General features: G+C 46.0%; 1 protein-coding gene across 6 annotated transcripts in view; it reads right to left on the reverse strand.

Annotated features, from left to right (window-relative positions):
- The window catches only part of atp6v0a1b (ATPase H+ transporting V0 subunit a1b), a 37,255-nt gene extending 36,258 nt beyond the window's left edge, over positions 1-997 (reverse strand). For 4 of the 6 annotated variants that reach the window (XM_052487633.1, XM_035747069.2, XM_052487620.1 and 1 more), the window contains exon 1: positions 879-995. The gene's annotated coding sequence lies outside the window, so the exon portion shown is untranslated. Of the gene's footprint in view, positions 1-878 lie in introns of all 6 variants that reach the window. The other 2 variants (XM_035747060.2, XM_035747054.2) reach the window with 2 other exon arrangements.
- Between the last annotated feature and the right edge of the window lie 12,291 nt (positions 998-13,288).

Raw genomic sequence — 13,288 nt, forward strand, 5'->3', positions numbered from 1 at the left:
AAAGATGCTAAACATATATCCGCTGCCCAGGTAGTCAACCCGAACATAATTCATATAGGTTAGGTATATTCTAATACATTTCTACAATGTTCTAAATAACATAAAGCATATTACGTTCAATCGTTAAAATATCAAATATTCTCTCAATTTCAGAAAGCGATGTCGTTTTCTCTGCCGCACTGTCCTTCATCTCAAGGACGCCATTATGATGATGCTGCTGCTGTAGGCTACCAGTAGACTATTGAGCATCTTTCATAATATGACGAAGGCAACGGTGAACACGGGGAACAATGATAGGGATATTATTGATGAATTTATATACGTCTTTCTAACAATTATTTCGGCTAATTGAAAATTATGAGGACACATGTCTGAAATATTGCTTGAAATTACCCGCTATAGCCATATTTCAACCAAAATGACGCCGAAATAAATAGATAGCACCTCAGTTTGATGGTCACTGAAATAAACATTTGAGTATTATGAATAGATAATAATGAATTTCGTTTATATCACAAACGGTTATATTTTGACCGAAGGTCTATGGTTATTAGGCCTACGGCCTAATGCAAATACAGAATTATTCTAACATCGTCGATTAATGGTCGACTGACCTTATTTGCAATTTCTTCCTTTTGATTTGGGATGACAAAGAGTACAGTAGGTCTATCACTATTATTTTAAACAACACCAAGCCGCATCGCATCATCAGCTGAAGTGCATGGACCAGAGAGGAAATGTTCTCAAGGTGAGGACTCGCGCAAGATGACAGCATGTTCAAATTCACCATTTAAGAAAATGCATTTCTGTTTGATACCGTTCTGTTTGTAAAATTCACATTTACATATATAGATTTAATCAGTTATGAATTAGCTTACTTGTGATAAAATCCTTCAAAATTTCTCCAGGTCGAACGAAAGGCGCTCTCCTCACGAATCAATGTGACATCACGCAAACCATCTGCTGGGGGATGGTCATATGACGCGTTGGGGATGCTGTAGGGCTGTGCGATTAGTGTGGCTTTCGACGTCAGCCACACTTTAGTTGAGTTATTACAATGGGGTTTTATATTATATAATGACGGTAGGCTACAAATATCTATAGATGGACTTAATACACTCTTTGATATCCATTTGATGTCATTCATTTGATGTCATTCATTGAAATATGTAATTCAAATGGTAGCCAATACCATTTATTTAGAAATTAATTTAGATGACTGATTTTGAAATCCGCGGGTACACCCTCGGACCCTGAGACCATCCTTCTTACCAAATCAAATTTTATTGGTCACATATACATGATTAGCAGATATTAATGCGAGTGTAGCGAAATGCTTGTGCTTCTAGTTCCGACCGTGTAGTAATATCTAACAAGTAATCTAACCATTTCACAACAACTACCTTATACACACACACATTTGTAAAGGAACGAATAAGAATACAGATTCTTATACACACATGTAAAGGAATGAATAAGAATACATATTCTGTACATATGGATGCGAGATGGCCGTGTGGCATAGAGTACAGTATATACATATGAGATGAGTAATGTAAACATTATATAAAGTGGCATTGTTTAAAGTGACTAGTGATACATTTATTTTTACCCCTTTTTCTCCACAATTTCGTGGTATCCAATTGTTTTAGTAGCTACTATCTTGTCTCGTTGCTACAACTCCTGTACAGGCTCGGGAGACAACCCAACCAAGGCACTGCTTCTTAACACAGCGCGCATCCAACCCCGAAGCCAGCCGCACCAATGTGTCGGAGGAAACACCGTGCACCTGGTAACCTTGGTTAGCGCGCACTGCGCCCGGTCCGGCCCGCCACAAAGCCCTGACCTCAATCCTATAGATAATTTGTGGGCAGAACTGAAAAACCGTGTGCGAGCAAGGAGGCCTACAAACCTGATTCAGTTACACCAGCTCTGTCAGGAGTAATGGACCAAAATGTACCCAATTTATTGTGGGAAGCTTGTGGAAAGCTATCCGAAACATTTGACCCAAGTTAAACAATTTAAAGGCAATGCTACCAAATACTAATTGAGTGTATGTAAACTTCTGACCCACTGGGAATGTGATGAAAAAACTAAAGGCTGAAAAAATAATTCTCTCTACTATCATTCTGACATTTCACATTCTTAAAATATAGTAGTGATCCTAACCGACCTAAAACGGAATTTTTACTAGGATTAAAATGTCAGGAATTGTGAAAAACTGAGTATAAATTGGCTAAGATGTATGTAAACTTCTGACTTAAACTGTATCATACTTTGACTAAAACAATTAATTATTGACTTAAATCCATCATATGCTCTGGCCATCGTCCGTCAGCTCGAGAAAAAAAGTTGCTTTCTACTGGTGTACGGGCATTTAAAAAGGCAATTAAAGTAGTAAGGCCTCGTTAGTCATTGTTTATCATCTCTACACACATAAGAAAAACCTATAGATCGTATCTGTAAAAATGTGCTGCTATGCTTAAAAATAATTATGTACCTTTGAGAGTTTTCTCTGCAGTAGGGTAAGGGTCAAAACACAGTATCCACTCCTTCTTTTGAAGAAAATGGACACCTGCCTGCTGGGCTGCGCCACTTCCTTTGCCACTTCCTGTGTTTTCTATTTGGTTTGTATGTTTGTGATTTTAATTAACTCGGTTTTTAAAGTAAAAGATAAATGGAAAGCAAAGTATGCAGAACTGAATATGGATTGGATATTGATATGGATTGATGTTTGGAACTTAATTGCAATGATTTATGGACAAAACCATACCTTAAGAATAAATCTTTGAAAATGGTCATTTGTGTTTGCCTCTGCCTGCTCAACCCATATCCCCAAATAATGGTAAATTGTCCACCATTGGACATATTTACAGTGTAAATGCACCAATAGACTGTGATGGGAACACATCTTTCTCTTGAAATGCACTGATAGATCCAAACAATTCACATATACTTTTTATTGAAGTGAAAATAAAAAGGTTTCTCTCGTAGGGGAAGAGTTTTAAACTTTGTCATAGTCAGAATGGCCTATAGCCTTGGAGGATAGGTAACACACCATATCACATGAATCATGGATCAATAGATCGCTTGATGAAGCTGTCCAGGTTGGTGCCCTTGTACCGGTGCTTGAAGGAGTCGTAGACCCCACGTCTTTTGCTCTCGGAGGCGACCTTGGCACATATCAGGCTGTGTTTCTCCAGACGGTCAGGATGAAAGCGCCGGCCACAGATATCACACTCTTTCCGGTTGCAGTCGGCGTTGCTCATCGACTGCTGTAACCCTCCATGCTGTTTCGCCTCCACTACTTCGCACCTCTTCTTCTCCTGAAATGGATTCAAAGTCACCTGGAGGAAACAGGTGAACACTGTTACATGTCATGTGATATCTGTAATTTTGCATACTATTCTCCAATAAAAATATATTGCAATACAAAATAACCTGATTCAAAGTCACCTTATCTACCTTTTCTATCATGGCGGCCATCTTGGTCTTACTTGAATTCTCTAGCCACACCTTGCGCACCCCGAGGACTGCTGTGGGGGGCACAGGGATTCTGGGGGGCAGATGCGGGGTAAACCTAGCCTTCGGCTGAACTGAAGTATCTGTACTGAGGCCATGTTGTGAGCACAAATCCTCTAGTTGACTATTTCTCTTCGTCATCCAGATGATCACTTGGTTCATCTGCTCCTTCTCCTCCCTCAGTTTCAGGTATTCCTGCAGTAATTCCTCGTAACTTTCCGGAGGTTCCATTGCAAGCCAGTTGCTTTGATACCACTTTCTACATTGTTTCGAAGGTGCTGTTATATTTTCAGTGGTCAGCCATCAAATAGTTCAAACGGAATGTTCAAGGTGTACTGATCAATTATGAAATCATGGCTCACATTGTTGGGCTCATAGAATTAGTAATTATTAGAAAACTTAAGTATTCTAATTCCTAATTCTAGATGCAGTAAAGAGGTCAATGGAACCCGACTTAAACAATGGAAATGCCATGGAAACGCGTGGGGGAAAGATGCTGTGGGGGAAAGATCCCAAATCTCCATTTAGCTCCCCAGCAAAATGTGCCTACATTCTTTCACACTATTCTTTCATCTGTATTACATAATTTTCATAAGCATTTTTCTACGGCTGGCCATTGCTTTCCACCTGGCTACCCCTACCCCGGTCAACAGCTATGCACCCCCCACAGCAACTTGCCCAAGCCTCCCCCACTTCTCCTTCACCCAAATCCAGATAGCTGATGTTCTGAAAGAGCTGCAAAATCTGGAACCCTACAAATCAGCTGGGCTAGACAATCTGGACCCTCTCTTTCTAAAATGATCCGCCGCAATTTTTGCAACCCCGATTATCAGCCTGTTCAACCTCTCTTTCGTATCGTCTGAGATCCCTAAAGATTGGAAAGCTGCGGGGTCATCCCCCTCTTCAAAGGGGGAGACACTCTAGACCCAAGTTGTTACGGACCTATATCCATCCTACCCTGCCTTTTTAAAGTCTTCGAAAGCCAAGTTAACAAACAGATCACCGACCATTTCGAATCCCACCGTACCTTCTCCGCTATGCAATCTGGTTTCTGAGCTGATCATGGGTGCACTTCAGCCACGCTCAAGGTCCGAAACGATATCATAACTGGCATTGATAAAAGATAATACTGTGCAACCGTCTTCATCGACCTGGCCAAGGCTTTCGACTCTGTCAATCACCACATTCTTATCGGCAGATTCAACAGCCTTGGTTTCTCAAATTATTGTCTCGCCTGGTTCACCAACTACTTTTCAGATAGAGTTCAGTGTGTCGAATCAGAGGGCCTGTTGTCCAGACCTCTGGCAGTCTCTATGGCGGTGCCACAGAGTTCAATTCTCGGGCCGGCTCTTTAGTCTGTATACATCAATGATGTCAACTGCTGGTGATTCTTTGATCCACCTCTACGCAGATGACAACATTCTGTATACTTCTGGCCCTTCTTTAGACACTGTGTTAACAAACCTCTAGATGAGCCTCAATGCCATACAACATTCAATCCGTGGCCTCCAACTGCTCTTAAATGCAAGTAAAACTAAATGCATGCTCTTCAACAGATCACTGCCCGCACCCGCCCGCCCGTCTAGCATCACTACTCTGGAAGGTTCTGACTTAGAATATGTGGACAACTACAAATACTCACATTAAGCATCTTCAATCCAATATTAAATCTAGAATCGTTTTCCTATTTCGCAACAAAGCATCCTTCACTCATGCGCCAAACACACCCTCGTAAAACTGACTATCCTACCGATCCTTGACTTCGGAGATGTCATTTACAAAATAGCCTCCAACACTCTACTCAGCAAATTGGCTGTAGTCTATCACAGTGCCATCCATTTTGTCACCAAGGCCCCATATACTACCCACCACTGCAACCTCTACGCTCTCGTTGGCTGGCCCTCGCTTCATATTCATCACCAAACCCACTGGCTCCAGGTCATCTATAAGTCTTTGCTAGGTAAAGCCCTGCCTTTTCTCAGCTCACTGGTTACCATAGCAGCACCCACCCATAGCACGCGCTCCAGCAGGTATATTTCACTGATCATTCCCAAAGCCAACTCCTCCTTTGGCTGCCTTCCCTTCCAGTTCTTTGCTGCCAATGACTGAAACGAATTGCAAAAATCACTGAAGCTGGAGTCTTATATGTCCCTAACTAACTTTAAGCATCAGCTGTCAGAGCAGCTTACTGATCACTGCGCTTGTACACAGCCCATCTGTAAATAGCCCACTTGTAACGTCCGTCGTTAAATGAAGACCAAGGTGCAGCGTGGTAGGCATACATTTTCTTTAATTTAAATGTTCCACCAAAAAACAATAAACAACTCAACGAACGTAAAGCTAGGAGTGCAACACATGCAACACACAAAGACAAGATCCCACAACAGAAGGTGGGAAAAAGGACTGCCTAAGTATGATCCCCAATCAGAGACAACGATAGACAGCTGCCTCTGATTGTGAACCATACTCGGCCAACAAAGAAATATAAACATAGATTTCCCACCTTAGTCACACCCTGACCTACCAAATAGAGAATTTAAGGATCTCTACGGTCAGGGCGTGACACCAACCAACTACCTCATCCCCATATTCATTTTTTGCTCCTTTCCACCCCAGCATCTCTACTTGCACATTCATCTTCTGCACATCTATCACTCCAGTGTTAATGCTAAACTGTAATTATTTCACCACTATGGCCAATTTATTGCCATACCTCCCCAATCTTACTACATTTTCACACACTGTATATAGATTATTATATTGTGCTATTGACTGTACGTTTGTTTATCCCATGTGTAACTCTGTGTTGTTTGTGTCGCACTGCTTTGCTTTATCTTGGCCAGGTCGCAGTTGTAAATGAGAACTTGTTCTCAACTGGCCTTCCTGGTTACATAAAGGTGAAATAAAAATAAATAAATACAATAAAACAGTTAAAAACTACTGACCACTGATTTTGTATGCAAGCTATGCTACCAGCTTATTCGAATTGGAGTTATCATCAGTCAGTTACTTCTTCTAAACCTGAAAAGGAAATGAACAGGGATACCTAGTCAGTCGCACAACTGAATGCGTTCAACCGAAACGTGTGGGACAACTTCTAAATGTTATGCAGCGAAAACAGCCAAATATATCGAAATCAGACCTGTTACAATACATAAATCGTGATGGATTTGAAGAATATCCACCTGGTTAGAACAGATTTGTTGAATGTGCAACAATCCGACGTCCTTCTTCCATCCCCCACGGTCTGAGTTCCATTGACCTCTTTACTGCATGTCACACCCTGACCATAGTTTGCTTTGTATGTTTCTATGTTTTGTTTGGTCAGGGTGTGATCTGAGTGGGCATTCTATGTTGTGTGTCTAGTTTGTCTGTTTCTGTGTTTGGCCTGATATGGTTCTCAATCAGAGGCAGGTGTTAGTCATTGTCTCTGATTGGGAACCATATTTAGGTAGCCTGTTTGGTGTTGGGTTTTGTGGGTGATTGTTCCTGTTCTGTGTTTGCACCAGATAGGGCTCTTTTGGAACCATGAATAGAACCATGAATAGTAACCACGCTGCGTATTGGTCTGCCTCTCCATCAACTCAAGAAAACCGTTACAGAATCACCCACCACAACAGGACCAAGCGTCGTGGTAACGGGCAACAGCAACAGCAGCGCAAAGAGGAATGGACATGGGACGATGTATTGGACGGCAAGGGTTGCTACACATGGGAGGAGATCCTGGCGGGAAAGGATCGCCTTCCATGGGAACAGGTGGAAGCAGCTAGGAGAGCAGAGGCAGCCGGAGAGAGGAGCCGGCGATATGAGGGAACACGGCTGGCAAGGAAGCCCGAGAGACAGCCCCAAAAATGTATTGGGGGGGCACATAGGAACAATGGCGAAGCCAGGTAGGAGACCTGAGCCAACTTCGTGTGCTTACCGGGGGGTGAGAGAGACCGGACAGGCACTGTGTTATGCTGTGAAGTGCACGGTGTCCCCAGTGCGGGTGCATAGCCCGGTGCGGTACATTCCACCTCCGCGTATCGGCCGGGCTAGAGTGGACATCGAGCCAAGTGCCATGAAGCCGGCTCTACACATCTGGTCTCCAGTGCGTCTCCTTGGGCTGGCTTACATGGCACCAGTCTTGCGCACGGTGTCCCCGGTTCGCCTGCATAGCCCAGTGCGGGCTATTCCACCTCTCCGCACTGGCAGGGCGACCGGGAGCATTCAACCGGGTAAGGTTGGGCAGGCTTGGTGCTCAAGAGCTCCAGTGCGCCTGCACGGTCCGGTCTATCCAGTACCACCTCCACACACCAGCCCTCCGGTGGCAGCTCCCCACACCAGGCTTCCTGTGCGTGTCCTCGGCCCAGTACCACCAGTGCCAGCACCATGCATCAGGCCTACAGTGCGCCTCGCCTGTCCAGCGCTGCCGGAGCCTTCCTCCTCTCCAGCGCTGCCGGAGTCTCCCACCTGTTCGGCGCTGCCAGAGCTCCCGCCCCTCAGTCCAGAGGCGCCAGAGCTACTCAGTCCAGCGCTGCCAGAGCCTTCCTCTCCAGCGTTGCCGGAGCTTCCTGTCTGCCCAGCGCCATCAGAGTCGCCAGTCTGCCCAGCACCATCTGAGCTACCCGTCTGCCCAGCGCCATCTGAGCTGCCAGTCTGCCCAGTGCCGCCAGTGCCGCCCGTTTGCCCAGCGCCGCCAGTGCCGCCAGTCTGCCCAGCGCCATCTGAGCTACCCATCTGCCCAGCTCCATCTGAGCTGCCAGTCTGCCCAGCGCCGCCAGTGCCGCCCGTCTGCCCAGCACCGCCAGTGCCGCCAGTCTGCCCAGCGCCGCCAGTCTGCAAGGAGCCGCCAGTGCCGCCAGTCTGCAAGGAGCCGCCAGTGCCCCCAGTCTGCAAGGAGCCGCCAGTCTGCAAGGAGCCACCAGTGCTGCCAGTCTGCCCGGCGTCGCCAGTGCCGCCAGTCAGCCAGGGGCCACCAGTGCCGCCAGTCAGCCAGGGGCCGCCAGTGCCGCCAGTCAGCCCAGAGGCGCCAGAGCCCAGAGCCCCTCAGCCCGGAGGCGCCAGAGCCCCTCAACCTCAGAGGGGCGGCGGCTCTCCATCAACTCAAGAAAACCGTTACACTGCATCCATTGATAATTTAATAGACACAACACAACCATAGAGATCCTATGTCTAATTCTTGTTACTTCTCAATCTATATGATATTTCCTCTTAAAGCAACTCTAATTTTTGCCTCTCATTCAGATGCTATTGTGTACCCATTCACCAGAGTGCATACGACTTTGAGTTTTATGATCTATAAAAATCAAATACAGTCACTCAAAACCAGCTCTCTCTAAACACACATTTTGATTGATTGTTTGCCAAACAGGGAGACTTCTCTAGAGGTTATTACTGTAATTGTCAAACAACATCATTTGAAAATATACCCTCTAGTGAAAATGATGGATAATCCAGATGCCTTTCATAGGGGAGACTGGGGTTGGTTGTCATACTTTTTACTCTTGTGTGTATTCCTCAGCACTTGTATATCTTACAACACTCTTTTCAATATTAGGAGAAAGACAAATGTTAAAATGGGGACCATTTTTATCCTCATATCCAAAATGGAGTTATAAGCCATTAAACACACTCTGTCCACTTGTGACAACCAGCTCTACCGCGGGGTTGGTTGTCACAATGTTTGCTAGTAACTTATTCCCTTTGTAACAGGAAATGAAGCAATATAGCATGCAGTTTTAGAAATGGCCAGGCCTTGATCAAACAATATTCCTAACACGATTACGCATTTTGTGCCTTGAGACAACCAACCCAGATCTCCCTACAGGAGTTATTCATGAAAATAGGACCTTATCTGGATGATAGATTTCGACCACAATTGTCTTATTCACTTCGTAATCTTTCTTCAAATGTATCCTCTTTTTAGTTAATAATAATAATAATAATTTTAACATACTTAATACATTTAGTTTGTGTTCATCTGACAGTGTGTATTTGCTATTAAGTACTTGAAGGCTGCAGCCATTATTGGCAAAACCTTAGGAATAGCGATGGTTTCTTTCCCCTTAACCTGAAAAACAATGGTATTAGTAAAGTTATAAATGTTGTAAAAGACAATGGCACTAATAAGAAATCAAATATAAGTCCCCAATATAAAATAATGATGAGGCTAGTTATGCAGCATGTTTTTCTTTCAACATCAGCAATACACAAACAGACACCTCCACTTTTCACATATTCGACAGACCCCAAAATATATATATATAATACAAGAATATATATATATATACAGTATATACAGCGCATTCGGAAAGTATTCAGACCCCTTGACTTTTTCCACATTTTGTTACGTTACAGCCTTATTGTAACGGTCGTCGTATGAAGGAGAAGATGAGGATCAAATGAACACGGAAATGACAAAAATAACAAAGAGAAACAACCCGAAAACAGTTCTGGCTGGTGCAGACACACAACAGAAAACAATCACCCACAAAACAGACTAGAAAACAGGCTACCTAAATATGGTTCTCAATCAGGGACAACGATAGACAGCTGCCTCTGATTGAGAACCATACCATGCCAAGCAGAGACATAGCAAATCATAGAAAAAAACGAACATAGACAACCCACCTAACTCACACCCTGACCATACTAAAACAAAGACATAACAAAAGACTCTGGCAGCTCCGGACAGACGGGCGACTCTGGCAGCTCCGGACAGACGGGCGACTCTGGCAGCTCCGGACAGACGGGCGACTCTGGCAGCTCCGGACAGACGGGCGACTCTGGCAGCTCCGGACAGACGGGCGACTCTGGCAGCTCCGGACAGACGGGCGACTCTGGCAGCTCCGGACAGACGGGCGACTCTGGCAGCTCCGGACAGACGGGCGACTCTGGCAGCTCCGGACAGACGGGCGACTCTGGCAGCTCCGGACAGACGGGCGACTCTGGCAGCTCCGGACAGACGGGCGACTCTGGCAGCTCCGGACAGACGGGCGACTCTGGCAGCTCCGGACAGACGGGCGACTCTGGCAGCTCCGGACAGACGGGCGACTCTGGCAGCTCCGGACAGACGGGCGACTCTGGCAGCTCCGGACAGACGGGCGACTCTGGCAGCTCCGGACAGACGGGCGACTCTGGCAGCTCAGGACAGACGGGAGACTCTGGCAGCTCCGGACAGACGGGAGACTCTGGCAGCTCAGGACAGACGGGAGACTCTGGCAGCTCAGGACAGACTGGAAACTCTGGCAGCTAAGGACAGACGGTAGACTCTGGTAGCGCTGGGCAGGTGGAAGGCTCTGGCAGCGCTGGACAGGCGGGTGCACCTGTAGGGAGGAGACGGACAGACAGCCTGGTGCGGGGGGCTGCCAACGGAGGTCTGGTGCGTGGAGGTGGCACCGGATAGACCGGACCGTGAAGGCGCACTGGAGGTCTCGTGCTCCGAGCCTGCCCAACCCTACCTGGCTGAATGCTCCCCGTAGCCAGGCCAGTGCGGCGAGGTGGAATAGTCCGCACTGGGCTGGGCTGGCGATCCGGGGACACCATGCATAGGCCTGGTGCCATGTACCCCGGCCCGAGGAAACGCACTGGAGACCAGATGTGCTGAGAAGGCTTCATGGCACCTGGCTCGATGCCCAACCTAGCCCGGCCGATACGAGGCGCTACTATGTACCGCACCGGGCTATGCCTGCGCACCGGGGACACAGTGCGCCTCACGGCATAACACGGTGCCTGCCCGGTCCCACGTCTCCTACCTGACTTCGCCACATTCCCCGTGTGCGCCCCCCAATACATTTTTTGGCTTCCAGCCGTGCTGCCTCCTCATACCGCCGCCTCTCAGCTTTGGCTGCCTCCAGCTCTGCCTTGGGGTGACGATATTCCCCAGCCTGTGCCCAGGGTCCTTTGCCGTCCAGGATCTCCTCCCATGTCCTGGAGTCCTGAGATCCTGCTGCTGCCCATTACCACGCTGCTTGGTCCTTTGGTGGTGAGTGATTCTGTAACGGTTGTCGATGGTGGAAGAAGGTGAGGACCAAGGTGCAGCATGGTATGTGTCCATATTTATTAAAATTAACACGGAAATAACAAAAATAACAAAGAGAAACAACCGAAAACAGTTCTGGCTGGTGCAGACACACAACAGAAAACAATCACCCACAAAACACAATAGAAAACCAGCTATGGTTCTCAATCAGGAACAACGATAGACAGCTGCCTCTGATTGAGAAACATACCAGGCCAAACATAGAAATAGCGAATCATAGAAAAACGAACATAGACAAACCACCCAACTCACGCCCTGACCATACAAAAACAAAGACATAACAAAAGAACTAAGGTCAGAACGTGACACTTATTCTAAACTGGATTAAATTGTATTATTTCCTAATTCATCTACGCACAATTCCCCATCGTGACAAAGAAAAAACAGGTTTTTAGAAATGTTAGAAAATTGATTAAAAAAATAAAAAACTTAAATATTACAATTACATAAGTATTCAGACCATTTACTCAGTGCTTTGTTGAAGCACATTTGGCGGCAAGTACAGACTCGTGTCTTCTTGGGTATGATGCTACAAGCTTGGCACACCTGTATTTGGGGAGCTTCTCCCATTCTTCTCTGCAGAACCTCTCAAGCTCTGGCGGGTTGGATGGAGAGTCGTTGCTGCAAAGATATTTTCAGGTCTCTCCAGAGATGTTAGATTGGGTTCAAGTCCGGCCTCTGGCTGGGCCACTCAAGGTCTTTCAGAGACTTGTCCCGAAGCCACTCCTACATTGTCTTGGCTATGTGCTTAGGGTCATTGTCCTGTTGGAAGGTGAACCTTTGCCCCCAGTTTGAGGTCCTGAGCACTCTGGAGCAGGTTTTCATCAAGGATATTTCTATATTTTGTTCCGTTCATCTTTCCCTCAATCCTGACTAGTCTCCCAGTTCCTGCTGCTGAAAAACATCCCCACCGCATCATACTGCCACCATCACGCTTCACCATAGGGATGGTGCCCGGTTTCCTCCAGACGTGGCGCTTGGCATTCAGGCCAAAGAGTTCAATCTTGGTTTCATCAGACCAGAGAATCTTGTTTTACATTTTTATGATATTTTATATTAGATATAACGTTCTTTGTTTCTGACCATTTTGAGCCTGTAATCGAACCCACAAATGCTGATGCTCCAGATACTCAACTAGTCTAAAGAAGGCCAGTTATATTGCTTCTTTAATCAGAACAACAGTTTTCAGCTGTGCTAACATAATTGCAAAAGGGTCTTCTAATGATCAATTAGCCTTTTAAAATGATAATGTTGGATTAGCTAACACAACATGCCATTGGAACACAGAAGTGATGGTTGCTGATAATGGGCCTCTGTACGCCTATGTAGATATTCCATAAAAAAAATCAGCCGTTTCCAGATACTGTAGTCATTTACAACATTAACAATATCTACACTGTATTTGTGATCAATTTGATGTTATTTTAATGGACAAAAAAATGGGCTTTTCTTTGAAAAACAAGGACACTTTTGAATGGTAGTCTATTATGAAAACTCCTACCTCACGTTCCTCCTGTTGCTGTGCCTGAGCTTGCATGTGACGGCCAGTGCACAGCGCCACTCTAACTATTCCAACCATGCTGGAGAGAGAGGGATGGGGCCCAGAGGGATGGGCCGTCTGGGTCTGGGGGAGGTGGGGGCTGGGTTTCCCCACAATGCTGAGGTGGAGTCTCACGGACAGAGAGGAGGGGCCAGGGAGGGGAGAGAAGAGGAGGGGAAAGGGGAGAGTCCCAGGAAAAAGGG

Source organism: Oncorhynchus keta, chromosome 3 (genome assembly GCF_023373465.1).
Source record: "Oncorhynchus keta strain PuntledgeMale-10-30-2019 chromosome 3, Oket_V2, whole genome shotgun sequence".
In the NCBI taxonomy this organism is placed as follows: domain Eukaryota; kingdom Metazoa; phylum Chordata; class Actinopteri; order Salmoniformes; family Salmonidae; genus Oncorhynchus; species Oncorhynchus keta.